Below are 17,716 nucleotides of genomic sequence, written 5' to 3'. Positions count from 1 at the left end.
GGTTGGGCTGGGGAAAGCTGCAAAGAGGCCAGCTGAGGCTTGAAGTTGGGAAATGCTTCATGGGAAAGGTGGCTGCCTTGGGAGCTAGTGTCTAGGTCCCCCTCATCCCACAGGGCTTCTGGCAGAGGCTGGAGGATCCCTTGACAGAAATGATGAGGCACAGGCTGGCTGAGATGGCCTCAGAGAGGTGTCCAACAGCTTGGAGGAGAGAACAGGTGGTGTAGACAGGGAGGCACCAAGTGTGAATGGATCTTCTTAGAAGTCTTGCTGTGAAGTGGAGGAGAGAGGGAACTAGCAAGAGGGGGTGGAAGGGTCAAGAGAAGGCTTTTTTTAGGATGAGAGACCTGGGCCTCTCTGCCAAGATTGGGGAATGTGCCAGGGGAAAGGGACAGATGGAAATCATTCCCCTGACCTTAGCCTTCACCACCTGCTGCTCTGACGTGTCCCTCAGGTTCCTTCCAGCCCCCCAGAGTCCCATTCCTCCCCCGCTCTATTCTTCCACATGGCAGAAGGAAGGAAGAGAGACTATGAGGCCACATGAAAATGGCAAAACCCCTTCTATTTCTTCCCATTCTGAAGGAGGGAGCTCTCCACTCAGCTCTCTGAGCACACTTAGCACAAGGGATGAAGGATGCTACCAAACTGGAGGGTTTAGAGTGGGAGGAAGCTGGAGGTCAGCCAGCATCCTTGTTCTGGAGATGAGAAGACAGAGGTGGAGGGACCTGTCCAAGGTCACACAGTTAGGAAGCGTCAGAGCCCAGACTCAAGCCCAGTCCTGGCTGGCTTCAGATGGAGGGCTCTCTCCCCTAGCCCACAGGGCCACACCAAAGGGCTCCTGTGACCTGAGTTTACTCTGAGGGCTCTGGGCAGGCAGATGCCTGATGGGCCCAACTCTTTATCTGCAATCATCACCCCAGCACATGGGAATATTTTGTTAAAATGAAGAAAACAGAGAGATTTTGGCAACAAGCAACTCTTAGTCCTACCATTGGATACAGATTTCCCAGTCACTCAGACCAGACTGGAAAGCCATACCCTGGATGTTTCCTACCTTCCAGAGAAAAATATGGGCCTTTCTCCCTCTATCCTTCACTCACCTTTCATCCCTTTCTCCCCTTTTCCTCTCTTCATCCCTCTCTTAGATAAGAGACAATGTGGCATAGTGGATAGAGTTTACCTTGGAGTCAGAAAGACCTGAGTTCACGATGTGGTCCTAAGCAAGTCACTTAACCACTGCCTGCCTCAGTTCCTTCACCCATAAAATAGAGAGAATAGGGGCATCTAGGTGGCGCAGTGAATAGAGCACCAGCCCTGTAGACAGGAGGACCTGAGTTTAAATCCAGCCTCAGACACTTAACACAAAAACTAGCCATGTGATCTTGGGCAAGTCACTTAACTCCAATTGCCCTACCTTCCCCCTCCAAAAAGAAAAAAATGGTGAGAATAGCAAGGTTATCCCCAAGGTTGTTGGATCACCTGAGGCAATATTTGTAAAATGCTTTGCAAATCTTAAAGCTGTCTAGAAATGCCAGCTGTTGTTATTGGCGATGATAAGTCAGCTGTGGTATCATTGCTCCCAAGACAGCTTTCCCCCATCCTGGAGGAGCTGGTTAGGAGTGATCTATCCTCAACAGCCCTTGAAGCCTCACTACATCCTCACCTCATGAGACCCACTGAAGATAGGCCAGTACATCTGAGGAAACTGAGAATCAGGAAGATGAAGTCATCTTTCAGGGTTGGTTATGCAGCTTGTAACTGGCAGAGGCAAGATTTGAACTGTGGGTTCTGACTCCAGGTCCAACATTCTTTCTTTTTTTGCACTTAATAGTATTTTTTTCCAATGACATGCAAAGAGAGTTTTCAACACTCATTTTTGCAAGATTTTGATTTCCAAATTTTTCTCCTTCCCTCCCCTCACTCCCTCCCAAGACAGCAAGCAATCTGATATAGGTTATAGATGTATAATAATGTTAAATATATTTCCACATTAGTCATGTTATGAAAGAAGGATCAGAACAAAAGGGGAAAATAGCAAGAAAGAAAAAAACAAAAAAAAACCCAAAAAGTGAAAATAGTATGCTTTAATCTGCATTCACAAGGTTTTTGGGATTTGTCTTGGATCATTGTATTGCGGAGAAGAGCTAAGTCCATCCTCCACGATCATTGCATAATGACCACACTCTTTCAATAACCACAGGCTGATGTCTCTCTCTCTTGTCAGGCTGTGTTTCCCCTAAAACTCCAACAATTAGTCAACCAATCAATAAGTATTTATTAAATTCCTACTGTGTTGGAGGTACTAGAATTAAAATAAGGCATTTCTCCCCATTGATCCAGGAATGTTAGGATTTCAGAAGATAAAAAACTAACTACCCCAGATGGGAGTCAGGGACCCACAATCCCTGACCTGAAGTCAATGCTTCACCCATCAGGCCACTGGCTTCCAGTGGACATGCTAGAAATATTGGAAACAGGACCATTAACAGCTGACAGTCAGGTCCCACCTAGTAGAAAAGGAAGTGGGGAAGGCTGGAAGAATTGTTCAGCTGGGCCATAGCTTCAAGACAGTGGGGCTGAAGGGACCTTGAAGGTCCCCCGATTCAACCAACCTTATTTTATATCTTTTAATCAATTCTTTGTTCAATTAACAAGCATTAATTTTCTCTCCCTCTGGAAAAAAAAAGAAAGAAAAAAAGGAAAGGGAAGAGCAATGAAGGGAAGGGAAATAGGGAAGAGAAATAGAAAAGGGGAGGAAAACTCCATTAACAAACATGAAAGTCAAACAAAATAACCGCCCCAACCCCCTCCTTTTACAGAGGAGGAAACTGATTCCCAGAGAGCTTAAATGGTTTACCCAAGGTCATGTGACTATTAAGTATCTGAGGCAGGATTCGAACCCAGACCTTCCTGGCTCTAAGTTGGGTGCTCTATCTACCACACCACCCCGTGATGTTGATTCCAGGATCCTGCCCCCTAAGTCCCTGGCCCTGTATTGAGCCGGAGGGGAGCTTGATAACACAAGTGAAGATGGGAGAGAGCCCATGATTTTCCTTCCTCCTTTCCCATCGCTCCTCTTTCCTTCTCCCCATATGTCAGGTTTCACTTCCCAATAAGGAGATTCGAGACAAGAGTTTAAAGCAGAGAGCCTGAGATGGAAGCAGAGGAAATCCTAGAGAGGTTTGTGTGACGCTGTGACCTGGGCCCTCTGTGGTCTCCTTCCAGCCTTCAGATGAGCACAGCCAGCTCTCTGGGGATGGAAGAAGACCCCCGAGACTCAGCCCAGTCAGGTCCTGGCAGATCTGCAAGCAGCAGGTTTGTCCCATAGGGTCCCAGTTCTAGAGAAGGGAGGAAGCTGAGAGGCCATCTTGTCTAACCCTTTCATTTACACATAAGGAAACAGGCCCAGGGGGGTTAATGCCAGAGCTGGTGAGTGAGGTATGCCTGTCTAGGCCTCCTCTTGTCTTGGGCATTGATTTCCAATGAGTCCCTTTGTTTCACCCTTTCCAGAAGATCCTTTTCCTGCACAGAGAAAACAGAAACAAAATGGAGCAATGGCATCATCATGCCACCCACCCAGAGCATCCAAGGCTGGGGAGCAGAAATGGCCTGGCCAGGCGGACAAATTTAAGGGAGTTGGAAATGTCTGAAGCAGGACTCAAATTTTTGAGTCCTTTCCTCTTTCTGATTCCAGGTCCAGCACTGTACCCGCTATATTACCGAGCTGCCCAACATTAAGGATGTCTCTCTCATGGGCCTTGGGGAGCACCTGTGTCCTGGGCACTTCCCTGAGGATGAGGAATTAAATAGTAGCTATGGTAAAAGACAGCAAATAGAGAGCCAGCTCTGAATCAGGAGGACCTCAGTTCAAGTCCTCCCTTTTACACATCCTGGCTGTATGACCCTGGGCACATCACTTAACCTGACCATGCTCTGGAATGGTCTCTAGGACTAAGGGGGGCAGAGAAGGGGTTCACTTGCGCTGGAATTTTTCTCACCTGGGAACTCTTTATATCAGTGAAATCTCAGGCCTGATCCCTATCATAATTATTCTAATTTTACTCATTTCAGTTTGTAAAATGGTCCTCCAAGTTTTACCTAGAGTGACTGCAGGGAATGAAGTCAGAGGTGGGCAAGAAGGGCATTTCCAACTCTGACCCTCAGCCTTTGGTCTCCCTGAGCTCTCTCTAAAGCTCTCTAGGGTAACAGGAATTTCCCCACAGTCCTATCCTTAAGAGCATCCTTCAGAAGTGCTTCCCAGTGGGACTCCTCCCCCCCACCAGAGGGCTAGGGGCAGGGAGTGGAGAGAAGGGGTTGGGTCATTTGCTCCAAGGTTCTCTCTTCTCTTCTAAGATTTGAGAACAGAACACAGCAGGAATGTTCAGGTCTACTCAGATGCCACAACATGTGGGAAATAATCAGAAATGCCAGCAGAAAACTCGAGCCGGGCTTCCTGAGGACCATAGTATAAGGATGTGCAAATGGGGAAAGTGAGCTCAGAGCAGTTCATGCAGCAGAGTGGCTGGACCAAGGTTTGAATCCCAGCTTGGCCACTTGACCATGAGCAGGTCACATCCCCTTTCAGGGCTCAGTTTCCTCCCTGGTGAAATGAGGCTGGACCACAGATAATCTCTCTCAGTTCTGAATAGATCATCCGATGATTACCAGGAGCTAGGACCCCACTATTTCTCAAGAATATTCATTCCCTTGTTGGACAGCTTCAACTGTAAGGAAACCCCTCCCTTCAGATGAACTGAAATCTAACTGGTCCCCTTCAACACCATAGTGATGTGGTGGGGACAGTGTCCTCCTCTGGAAAAGTGCTGTCTTATGTCATGGGAAATATCCAGTCCTTCATTTGGATATTTGATCTTTGTGTATGACCCTAAGTACTTTCTCACAATGACCCTCAATTACTTCAACTGATTCCCATGTGGCACAGCTTTTATTCATCCATTTATTCCCTCATTCACCTACTAGGTTCCAGGCATTGGTTTCGCTTTTAAGGGTTGGTTTGGAGGGTCCCAGTGAGACATTTCTGAAGGTCATCCAGTAAAGGACATTCTTGCATGAAGCCAATATCCACATACAGCAAGATTTGCCTAAAGTATCTGTCCAGGATGGGACAGGCCAAGTGTGTACATCAGACACAAGTCAAAGTTCTCACATCCTCAGACTCCACCCCCCATCAGCCTCCAGTGGTCTGGTCTCTACAGCCCAGTGAGAAAGTTCAACCTTGGCCCAAGCCTGGGAACCAGGACTGTCTTCCCAATCCTCTGAGCCCTAATCTCACCAGGATCCTAACTCAATCAATTATCCAGGGACCAAACCTCTGGGCCCAGCAATAAAGAGGGAAAATCCAGAGGGCAGAATCCCCAACTTGGCAGGGAACACAGAGACTTTTTCTCTCTGAACTAAAATGATCCTTATCTGAGATAGAGCTTATTTCCCAAGAGACCAGGGGCTATTTCACATCACCCTGACCCTCTCTGGAAACTCAGAGGCATACTGCCCCTGGAGAACACCAAGAAGAATTTAACAAAGTCAAGAAAACATTTTTCCCACTGAAAATGAACCAAAAAACTTTAGAGCTAAGAAAGATCTTGGAGTGATTTAGTGCAAGGGAGAGTCCATTGAGTCCTCTTGACTCAAAATCCAGGATTCTATTCACTTGGTCAACTTACTGTCTTCTCAGTGAACAGAGCAGGAAGGGATTGCATAGATCACACCTGTCATTTACTTATATGGGAAGGGAAGCCCAGAGAGTTACATTAACTGGCCCAAAGTCACACAGTTATTTTGTGGCAGTCAGAATCCAGTCCAGATCCTCTGATGGTTAATTCATGGCTCTTTCCATACCACCATATAGTGTCTTGAAGTAACTTGGCCCAAGTCTCACAGCTACTAAATGATGGAGCAAAAATCAGGTGCTGACCCAGGTTTCCTACCTCCCAACCCAGGACTCTGTTGCCTTCCTGGGAGTTCCCCTTTCTGATCTCCTAATGTCCCCTGAGCCCAGAGCTTCAGGCCAGCCCTAAACATCTTCTCTCTCTCTCTCCACCCGTACTCCAACTCCAGAGGCTCCACAGTCACAGCTGTCTCCCAAACAAAAGACCCCTTCTCCTCCTGCTGCTATCCCTGGCAAAGGCCCCAAGAGCTCCCAATCCAGTTCCTCCCCAAATGCCCATAACACCTCAAGTTCAAGAAGCCCACCCCACCTCCATTTTCCTGAAGGCTGTGTTACAGAATAGAAAAAGCCTTAGACCTGGAATCAGAGGAAATCTGGTTTGGATCCCACCTCTTGTAGCTATTAGTTGTGTGATCATGTAAATAAACATCTCTTAACCCTCTCTGAGCCTATCTTCTCCCCATAAAAATAGGGATAATGATTCTAGCAATACCTGCCGTATAGGGTTGTTGTCAGGATCAAATGAGATTTTATAAATCCCGCAAATGTGTATTAAGTATCTACTCTTCTGGGGTCTTTCAATTCTGAATTTAAATACCCATAAAGACATACACAAAAGCATTTCCACACTCTGTACCAGGAGTAGCTGTCCTAGGTGCTGGCATATAAAAGACAGGAACAAAAGACTCCCTGCCCTCAGGGAGCTTATGTTCTTTGGGAGACAATGAGGGTGAAGTCGTTCTGACATTCTCTTCCTAGGGCCTTCTCCTCCAATGTTCTCTTTCATCTGCTCTGAATGTCTTGGACATATATATACATATACATATGCATATACACACATCCATACCATGGCAAGTGGGATCTAAAATGGCTGAGGAAACAAAGGTTCTAGCCAGCGTGTTAATTTATTAAGGTATGGATGACAATTGCATAAAATAATTGGGGGACAGGCTTCTTCAGCTTGGCAATGGACCCCAAATATAGGGGAGACAGACTTTTATGCATTCAAAGCAAATAATAGAATATAAATCAAGATACAAGAGAAGGCAATCTGATTTCTAATTGAAGGAAAGATTAAAAACTTTCCAAGTTGGAAGAGGGAGAGTAAACAGGTGCAATTCCCCCAGAAAAAGAGGGTCACCCCTCCCCTCCAAGTGTCTATATCCAATCAAAGGAACATAGAAACAATAACTGATTGATTAGTGTAGGGCCAGTTTTCAGATAAGACATAGGAGTTGTCTGAGATGTATCACTGTGAGAAAGCTCGTTGCATCCATCTTTGGACCTACTGGGTTTTTGGTTAGTATAATTTTAGTTCTATATAACCCTTAGTTCAACAGGCAGAGGTGGTCTAGCTTCCCACCTTCATAGGGTTAGGTTCAAACAATGCAATAAAGTTTTCTCATAATTCCCATAATTGAATAAAGTTTTCTCACAAAACAGAAATTGGACTAGACCCATAATTAAATAGAAAGGGAACTGAGCCAGGTCCAGAATTGAGTCACAAGATGGAGTCAGTGGGGTTCACTCAATTTCCACAATTCCCTCAATATGCATACACACATACATGCATGTATACACACATGCATACACACATGCATGCATGCATACATACATACATAATGTTGTCTCTCCCCTTAGAATGAAAGCACCTTGAAGGCAGGGGCTGGCCTTGCTTTTTCTTTATGTCTAGCACATGGTAAGGACTTAATAAATACCAAATGATTAAGCAATTCGATTGATTGAAATCCAGTCCTTCTCCACTTGATAAGCACTGATTAAACACCAAGTATCTGCACTTTGAAGAGACAAAGAGAAGAAGCAAACAGTCATGCAACATGAGCAGGGCAAGTGAAGTCAGTTAAGGAGGATCAAGCACATCTCTCGTCTTTTGGTACAACTGCCATGCTGAGGGTGTATGAGTGAGCTCCTTGACAAGAAGCTTCCAGGGCTCCCCTGTTGTGCTGAAGTCTTATAAAGAATGCAGGCTCCATACTGTGTGCGAGATTTAATCACCTGCCAAGAGGGGCGGGCAGGGGAAGGCGGGGGGATGCTTTCTCTAGACAATCTGTTCTCTTACCAGCTGCCTGTGGTCTAAAAAAATAAATAAAAAGCCTAGAGCCATCTGTTCCCAAGCAACAGTAAGAGTGATTCTGGGGGGCTTCTGGGAAGATAGGATTCTGGTGTGGAACTAAAGGGAGACAGAATCCCTGTGATTAGGAAAGATTGATTCCTTTAGCTCAGAGGAACAGGGACCCCATAATTAGCAGCTTGGACTAAGAGCTGTCCTAAAGTACAACAAGAATCTAGGGCATAATAGGATCCTTGTCCTGGGAGATCTTCAAGTAGAGTCTGTATGGCTGCTTGTCGGGGCTCTAGAGTGGGGTCCCTGGAATCCTGCCCTCAGAGTTAGAATGGCAATTCCTCTTCAGTGGGGGTTGGACTATCTCTGGTCACTGAGGTCCCTGGTCCAGGTCTAAGATGCTGTGACTGTTCCGGGGGAATGACTTTGCTTCAGCCAGTTCTGACCTTAAATTATTCCTATCACCTTGGAGCTCCTCACAAGCCCAAAGCAAAGACCCTGAATGCTCCCAATACAAGGGATTACAATTACCCATCTTGATATTCTTTTGGTCATTTCAGTTCATTCAGTTCAATTCAGTTCAATAAGCATATACTGAGCATTTACTAGGGACACAAAGAGGGAGAAGCATCTGTCTTCAGGGAGCTTCCCTTCCTGTAGAAGGAAACAACATGTATACAGACAAGTAAATACAAAATATACACCAAGTCCATGGAATGATTTGGCTATTACAGAGTCTGAGACCTTGAGGTTTGGAAGGGACCTTAGAAATTGATTAACCCCTCCACCTAAAGAGTTCATTCTCCCTGCAGCAGCCATGACAAGTAAAGATTACCCAACCTCTGCTTGAATACCTCCAATAATGGAGAGCTCACTATCTTGCAAGCTAGCTATGATGTCACATGGACTGGGGCTGGGAAACAGGGCCTGCCACCAGCTCTCCTTATCTCCTGCTTCTGGCATCATAACCTTTTGATACTTTCTTTAATGTCAGTCAGGCCAAGACCCAGCTAGTAGGTGCACTCCAATGGTTCTAACTCTGCCAGGTCTTGTGATGCTACAAGTCAGGGTAGGAGGGAATGGCCTCCCTCCCCAAAACCTTCATGGCCACACAGTGACCCACTCCTTTGTTCATCATCTCCCTTACAATGGTCCAAAATTTGCTTCCCTCTACCTCCTCCTTCCCCTCCAATGCCCCTGGATCTACCCTCTGGACGTGGAAATAATTGGTCTAGACACTCTTCTCCATGAAAGCCTCTCAGATATATGAAGGTCACAAACACATTCCCCCCCAATTTTCTGCTCTACAGGATAAGCATCCCTGGTTCCCCCAAGAGATCTTCATGTGGCAGAGTCCCCAGTCCCCTACCATGGATCATTGCTTCCCCTGGACACAATCCCACTTGTCAGCATCTTCCTAAGGATGATGCAGAAAATCCTCAAGATGTGCTCTAAGCAGAGACTGTAGAAGGCAGCAAGACAATCACCTCCATCACTCAGGGCATTTGACCTTGAACACAAAGGCAGCCTAGAACCCTACAAGCTCTGTGACTGGCATGGTGGCCGTGTGCCCAAATCTAGTGAAGTCAAAGTCCACCAAAGTGGCTAATTCTGAAACTGGACCCTGGATCCCTAGAGCAGGATTTGTAGGGTCTGTGGCTTCTGAAGACAAACAAAGATTCACAGAGTCTTACCATTGAAAGAGATCATCATTTCATGGGATAACACATCACATCAGGGGACAGCTTACATTTTGATGAAGTTCGTTACATTGAGAAAAATCTGCCTCATCTTCTTATTACTTCTTAAACCTATGCAGCCAAACAACATCTGGTCCCTCTTTCTCTTAATAGAAGCTCTAATATTTGAGCTTGGTTCCCCCTCCCTTCCTCCTCATCTTCTCTCTTCAAGGGTAAACACTCCCAGTTACTTCAATTGATGATCTTATAGCATAATCTCCAGTCCCTCTACGACCTTGTTAACTCTTCTCTAGACACCATCTGGTTCCTCAGAAACCCTCCAAAAACAAAATCCCAAGTGAATTAGAATAAGTCTTAAGCCACAGTGATTGTTCCCCTGACCCTTACCATCATCAGAAGATGCTTGCCTCTACAAGGCACAGTATCCATATCTTACTCTTCAAGTAGCAGTAGCCCAAGATGGACAAATGACCCCGACAGGGCAATGTGTGGGAGAATTGGAAAGAGTACTTGATTTAGAATCAGGGGACCTAGGTTTAAATCCCAGGTCTTTCATTAATGTGCTATATAATCTTAATTTGAATTAACCAATACCAACAGCCTCAGTTTCCTCCCCCACCAAATGAAGAAGTTTTATGTGAAGATTTCCAAGTTTTCTATCCTATGACAATTGTACCAGAATCTTGTAAATATAAACTCATAGATTTGCACCTAAAGTTATCTTGGATCTGTTTTGAGCACATGTTATCTACCCTGATAAAATGTAAGCTCCATGAGGGTAAAGAGTTTTTTGGTTTTATATACCCAATATTCAGCACATTAGTACTGGCACATGGCAGGTGTCTAATTAATGCTTGTTGATTAATTGTGTATTTCTTGATTGGTTCATTCATTCACTAAACACATACTGAGTATGGGCTCATGCCTTCAGATACTACATTCAGCAATGTGTAGGATAGAGATACAGTCCTGTCCTCAAGGAACTTACAGTTTAGAAGAGAACAGATGGAAAGCTAATAAGAGATCATACGAGAGCTAAAAAGAAACCAATTGAGGTCCAACACAGTTGAATTACTTGTCCAAAGTCACACAGAGATAGGAAAAGAAAGTGCAGAGATAATTGAATTTGAAGTCAGAGAACTTGGGTAACCTGTGGGACATTGGGGAAGCCCATTTCCCTTTATAGGCTTCTGTTTCTTTATCCATAAAATGAGAGGGCTGGACTATTGGACCTCTATATTAGTTTCCAGCTCTAAATTCATGATCTTATGGCCCTGGAGGCAGGTCTAGGCTTTCCTCCAAATCCGTGGTTCTTTCCATGATGGGAATTTAAAGGCAAGAGGGCTAGTGAACTCAGGGAAAGGTTTTCAGATGAAGGTCTCTTTCAGCTGGGATGATCAAGAAGGAATTTCTTGACAGTTAGAGTTGCCCCAAAGTGGAATTTGCTCCATTGAGAAGACATGAGTTGGGGCTTAAATGACAAGGAGGGCTCAGGTAAGTGGATAGAATATGGGAGTTGATTCCAAATTGGGCAAAGACAAGGAAGCACAAATGAGCATCCATCTATTCATTCACTTATTCATTGAAGCAGAAAAATAATGCTACACAGGATGGGATGGAGGGAGATAGAGCTAGAATTTCCATAATTATGAGCTAAATATGAGTCAATAATGCAATATGACACCCAAGGAAGCTAATGGAATCTTGGACTACATTGAGAGAGGTAGTGTTCAAAATGAGGGAGGAAATAAGGCCATCCTCCCCTGCCCCAGTCATGCCCCATGTAGGCTATTGTACTTACTATGTGACACTGGATTCTTAGGAAGGACACTGGTAAACTGGAGTGTGGGGGAAAAGAAGACTTTATGAAACCTGAAGAAAAAGAGATCACTTTCCATTGAATGGTTCAGAGCAGAATTTCCTAACAATCAGAGCTATCCAGAAGAGGAATTAGTGCTTACATAAGTAATGAGTTCCTTTTCACTAGAAGTCTTCAAGTGGATGTTGCATTGCCCCTTACTGGGGTTATCACAAAGGGAATTCTGGGTAAGTGCTAGACTAGATGGCCTCTGAGGTCCCTTTCAGCTTTGAGATTCTGTGATCCTGTTTGATCCATCCAGTCAGTTTATTGGGCACATTGCAAAACAAGGAAGGAGGGGAACCAGCATTTATTAAATACCAACCGTGTTTCAGGTACTATGTTAGGTGCTTTACAAATATTACCTCATTTGGTCAACTTTGATCATTCGGTGTGATGGTCCTAGATTCAGACAACTCTTGGCTCTGTATGATTGTGGGAAACTCACTACACCACTCTGGGCCCCAGTTTCCCCATGTGTAAAATGAGAGGGTTGCCCTAGATGATTTCCAAACTTCTTTACAAGCTCTCAATCTGTGGAAATGAACATCAGGAAGTCATTTAAAAGGCTGGATTCAGTATTTCAATCTCCTTGATGCAATGTGTCCTCCCATGGTACAGACTGCAACCTATCAGACGCCATCTCATCCTATGTGTCTCTCGTCCACAAATTCTCCACAGCAGCCAGTTCAGCAGGCTGGAATCCTTCCCTTAGAACTCCTGATGTTACATGGACACCAGCGAAAACTTAGGGTCATCCATTTGTCATCCCTCCATCTCATTCCATGACCTACCCATCACTTTTTCTGGCCATACTCTGTATGATGATGCCCTTGATGTTATTAGAGTTGGAAGATGTTGGATGGTATGTATTCTAGCCTGCTGTATCTGGACCCATGCATGGCACCTCCCTGAGGTATAATAAGTGTTAGTCTCAACCTTTGTAAAGTTTGTGGGGGTGGGGATTCAAGGTTATCCTCTGGGAAGAGTTTAGTACTTCATGTAAGTGAGGCTAGGGCTGCAAGCATTCTGATGCCAAAAACTTAGTGTAGACAGATGGAGAGAGGAGCTTGGGATGTGTTTGGGCCTCATCTATGACACACTTTCTCTTTGGGGATTATGAGCTTTTTACTGCTTATTAAAAAAATAGCTAGATTAGCTACGAAAGATAACATCTGGTAAGTTTGGAAGAGGCGGGTAGGAAAAGAAAATGATCTTATTTCCTCCAGGCATCATGGTGTTCTAGAGAGAGGACTGCGTTGGGACCCTGAGCTGGAGGCCAGATTTTTCCTTGATTCGTGTGGGACCATTGGTAGATCACTCATCCTTTCTGGGTCTTATTGTCTTCATTTGTAAATAGGAAAAATTGGGATAAATGACCTCTAAGGCCCTCAAGCTCTGACATTCCTTGTTCTAAGGGTCCACCCCTCTGTTCTAAAGTCCCTCCTAGCTCTGACATTCCCTGTTCTAAATCCTTTTTTTCTCTAGGCCTCACTTTCCTCTTCTGTAAAATTGAGCTGTTGAACTAATAAAAATTTCATCTCACAGTGCCCAGAAGCTTTAAGGTTTTCAAAGCATTTCCCTCAACTAGACAACTTGTCAGACAGAGAATGCTGCTTTTCCCATTTTACGAAAGGGGAAACTCAGGGTCCAAGAAGTAAAATTCTTGCTTCTGGGCTCACAACTAGTAAATCTAAGAGCCAGAACTGAAATTAGTGTCTCCTGGATCCAAGTCCCAAGCTCCTTCCTCTTCCTTTCAGGGGACTCTGTGGCCCCTCTAGGGCTTCAATCCTGCAATATTTCAGGTGGATTGGGACCTCTACCTTTTTGTCTTTTATTTAATCAGCTCCCTCAGCAAAGATCACCAGAGTGTGAGGCTCACTCTCATGGCTCCCTCTTAAGTCCTATGGAACCTTTCCTAGAGAGGAGATGCTCTGTGTAAAGCCTAAGAAACTGATACTCCCTGCAGCACCTTCCCCTTCTATACAGAGGCAGAAACATGCGTGTACAATCCACATCCACACACCTGCAGATGTATGTAGGTATCACACATGGGCGCGCACGTGCAGACACACACACTCACACACACACACACACACACACACACACACACACACACACCTTCTTACACATCCATGCCTCCAGAAAGGGAAAGAAAGCACTATCCCCTTCTCGCTCTCTCCCCTCCCTCCCCGCCAGTGTCTCTTTTTCTCCCTCTGTTTCCCTCTCTCACATTCTTTCTCTATATTCCTCTTCCTCTCCTACATACTCTCCTTCTATCCCTGTATCCCTGTCATGAGGGCCATTCTCCCCTTTTTTCCTCCCTCTCTTACTCCCTTGTTTTCTCCCCTTGTCTGCCTCCCTCCTTCTTTATCTCTTTCCCTATCTCCTTCCTCCTTCCCCCTCTACCTCTCTCTGCCTCCTTTCCTCCCTCCCTATCTTTCTAAAGCAGAAAACAGTCTTTCCCTCTCTCTCTACCCACTCTCCTATCCCCTTTCCCTCCCTCCTCCATTCTTCTCTCTCTCTCTCTCTCTCTCTCTCTCTCTCTCTCTCTCTCTCTCCCTCTCTCTCTCTCTCTCTCTCTCTCTCTCTCTCTCTCTTTCCCCCTCCTCCCTCTCTCCCTTCCTCGCTCTTTCCCTTCCTCTCCTCTCTCCTCTCTTTTCCTTTCAGTTAAAATACCCTGCCCCTCCTGGTGAGCAGCAGAAGCTGCTGCTGATTGCATTTCTTCTGGTACAAGGTTCAGAACATTTTCCATTTCGCTCCTCAGGGCCATGGTGACTCATCCACCAATCCATTCACAAGTATTTACAGAGCACCTACAGCGCATGCAGTCCTGGGCTTGGTGCCACAGGGAACACAAGGGAAGAGTGAGCCTGGGACGGCTGGCTTTAATAATGTTCCCCTCCTTCTACTCCATGTACAATTGGTACAGTTAAGGCCTCGAAATGCCAAATCTCAAATAGAAATCGAATGACTGACTAGCCTAGGGGCCAGCCCTTATCTAAAACTGTTGATTTTCCAGGGACTGACCCAGGATCAGGCAGTCAGGACCATGGCCAGGGATAAAGGTGAAGACGGAAACCACTAACCAGATCTGTGCTTTGGCAAAGGACATCACCAAACCACCCCCAGAGTAACTGTGTCGGGCTACCATGATGGGTGAAGCTGGGTGGGCCTGACTATAATGGGGAGAAATTAAAGAAAAGGAAGAGCAAACTTCCTGCTTGCTACTAGGTGGATGATGGTTATGGTGTCTTGTGGCAGACTCCTAGGTATGCAGATTGAGTAAAATGTGGGCATATGAATGAAAAGAGTACAGGCTAGGTATGCTGACACGCTCTGCGGCCAACTTCTATGTACACCCGTGCATACAGATGGGACTCTGGGCTTGGAAAGGTCCTGACTGCACAGTTTGGACCCCTCGGGTATTTCCTTGAGTGTCTCTCCGAGGACTCCTCCCATCAAGGGGCCATATATAGTGGTTCAGCTTTCTCTTCTCCTAACCATCTTACATGCTATTACTATATTCATACTTCCCTTTGAGTTATAGAGGCGAACCTGTAATGGTAAAGTCTTCTGAAACTGTCTCCAATGTGATTTTTATGTAAGAGTATGACCCACCAATCTTCTGGCAAGTGACCAAGCCTCTGTAATAGGGTCAGCAAGACCAGGGGTGAAGCCAACACACCCCACCTCCACATGCATACTAGAACATTCCACTAATGGGGCAGCCACAAAATGGGACAAGACTGTGGGTGTTAGAGGGAGGAGTGGACTCAGTGCTTAGCACAATACCCAGTACATAATCAGCACTTAATTAATGCTTGTAGACTGATTCACATGAGTCTGATTGATTTCCCATCTCTGGTGCCACAGTTGGGGAGGAGGTGGGGAAGAATGCCAATGGGCAAAGTGGAAATCCCATAAGAAGGCTGAGGATCATGCTGGAGGAAGTGCAGAAGCATTCTATTGTGAGAAAGCCCAAGTCCCAAAGACCAGGGAAGTCTTTTTTCTAAGATTATAGGGAGCTTACAGTCAAATGAAAGAGAGGAAAAAACATGTACATTGCTGCTATTATACAAGGTGGAGTGTGAGACAAGGTGACAATGGCATTTAGAGAAAAGAACCTTGGTTCTAAGCTCAGAGAGTATGGGTTCAAAGCCTCCATCTGCTGTTATCTGAGTGACCTTGGACAAGTCTCTTTGCCTCACCAGGCCTCAGTTTCTTCATCTGTAAATGAGGGATTGAACTATAGCCTTTGAGGTCCTTTCCATTTCTATATCCATGAACACGGACATGATCCTATGATAAATGCAAAAGAGTTGCCAAGGCCAGATGCTATAAAATGTGGTTATTGCTATTATTTATAGTAGGCTGTGCTGGTTTCCTCCTTCGGTACCACTCCATACGTCTTCCCACATTTCTTTGTCTTCTTCCTCATCACCATGGCCTCTGTGGGCAAGATCATTCTAGTCCATATGTCACAATTTCTCCAGCCATTTCCCAATCACCAGCATCTAGGTTGTTTCCAATGTTTTGCTGTTAACAAAAGAAAATTGGCTGTGGATATCCTGCTACCACTGGTTTTTTTTTTCCATACCTTAATAAACTCCTTAGGGAATCATCCAAGTAGGGGACTGATCGTGATGAAGAGAATCAGCAGTTTTTGTAACTCTTGTTGTCTATCAGCATATTGTTTCCCAAAAGGTCACTTTCAACTCAAAGCAGACAGAATGCTTACTTAACGGAAGTAAGGATTTTTAGGACATAATACCTTGGAATTGGGGTTAGAATGAGTGAAAGTGGGCTTCAAGCCTCAGTGTTGCCTCTACCATCATCACCACCAGGAAGCACTGGTCTCTATGTGGTTATTTTGAGCCCTCTTCAAGGCAAAGACAAGATCTAGACCCTCTTCTTCAGGGTTCTTCTAGCCTAAGATGCACAGCACTGACAGAGACCAATATGGAGAAGTGTGGAGATGCTGTGTGGCCTTGGGCAAGTAACAACCCCTCTGAGCCTTCTCACTTTCTTCATCTGTAAAATGAGTGATTTGGACTGGATGGCCCAAGAGATCCTGTGACCTTTCTGCTCTGGAAAATGAGGATTGGACTAGAGACACCCCCTGAGGTCCCTTTGAAGTCTTAGTCTATGACCTAAGGAGCAGCACCTGCATGAGGGTGACTTTCTTGGCCAGCCCTGTCAGCACCTTGGCTAGCAGCTCAGGTCAGATCATGATTGCTGAACCCCCGAGAAGTGGAGGGCATAAAAGTTAACCTTAAAATCTGGAATGGAAAGCCAAGGGGACCATCCCAACTCCAATCCAATCTGTAGAACCTTCACAGCCTTTCCTTTCCACGGAGGCTCTTCCATTGTGACTCTACTCCTCTAGGGTCCTGGATCTTAAGGATTCTCCTGTTGTATCTGGCTTTGATTTTACCTCAGGGTTCCTTAGCATACTTGCTCTGACTAGATCTTGACCTCCAATCCTATTTACTGTATCTGTTTCCCCAGACCTAGTCCCCCTATTTCTAAACCCTGGTTTTGTACTCTGACCTTGCTTCCTGAATCTCTACCCCTGCCCTCATTGCTTCACCAAGAATCTCCTCCCCAACCCCTGCTAAGGTCCCTTCCAGCATTTTCTGGGTGCTAGGAAGGATTAGAATGTGTGGCACAGGAACTAAATGCTTAGAGGAAAGATAAATCCATGTGGACTAGGGGTGGCAAAGGAGATTGGCTTTTGATGGGTCACATTCAGGAGGTAGAGAAGAGGGGGTTTTAGAAGTGTAAAAACCAGCAAGGTGAGAGTAAGCATTGTGATGGTGACAATGAAAAGTAAAAATACATATCCACCAGTAACCAAGAACAGCTCTAAGCACCCGTTCTACCACATGCTTGGTGGGTGACCTTGGGCAAGTCACAAATGCTCTCTAGGATTCTGTCTCACCACTTGTCAAATGGAGATGTAGCCTCGGTCTTACATGGTCATTGAAATGAAAATATGCTGTAAAACAATGTAGAAAAGGGCTTGCTTGTATAGGCAAGTTGGTAGTTCAGGGTGAGGAATTAACTTACATCTAAAAGGGATCTTGGTGATTCAAACCCTTCATCCCAAGGAGTGGAAGTGACTTGGGTAAGGTCACTTAGGAAGCCTGGAATCTAAACCCAGGTCT

Source organism: Petaurus breviceps, unplaced genomic scaffold, assembly GCF_028583685.1.
Source record: "Petaurus breviceps papuanus isolate PSGF00001 unplaced genomic scaffold, PetGlider_PUasm1.0 558, whole genome shotgun sequence".
Taxonomy (NCBI): domain Eukaryota; kingdom Metazoa; phylum Chordata; class Mammalia; order Diprotodontia; family Petauridae; genus Petaurus; species Petaurus breviceps.
This window is presented reverse-complemented; position numbering follows the sequence as displayed.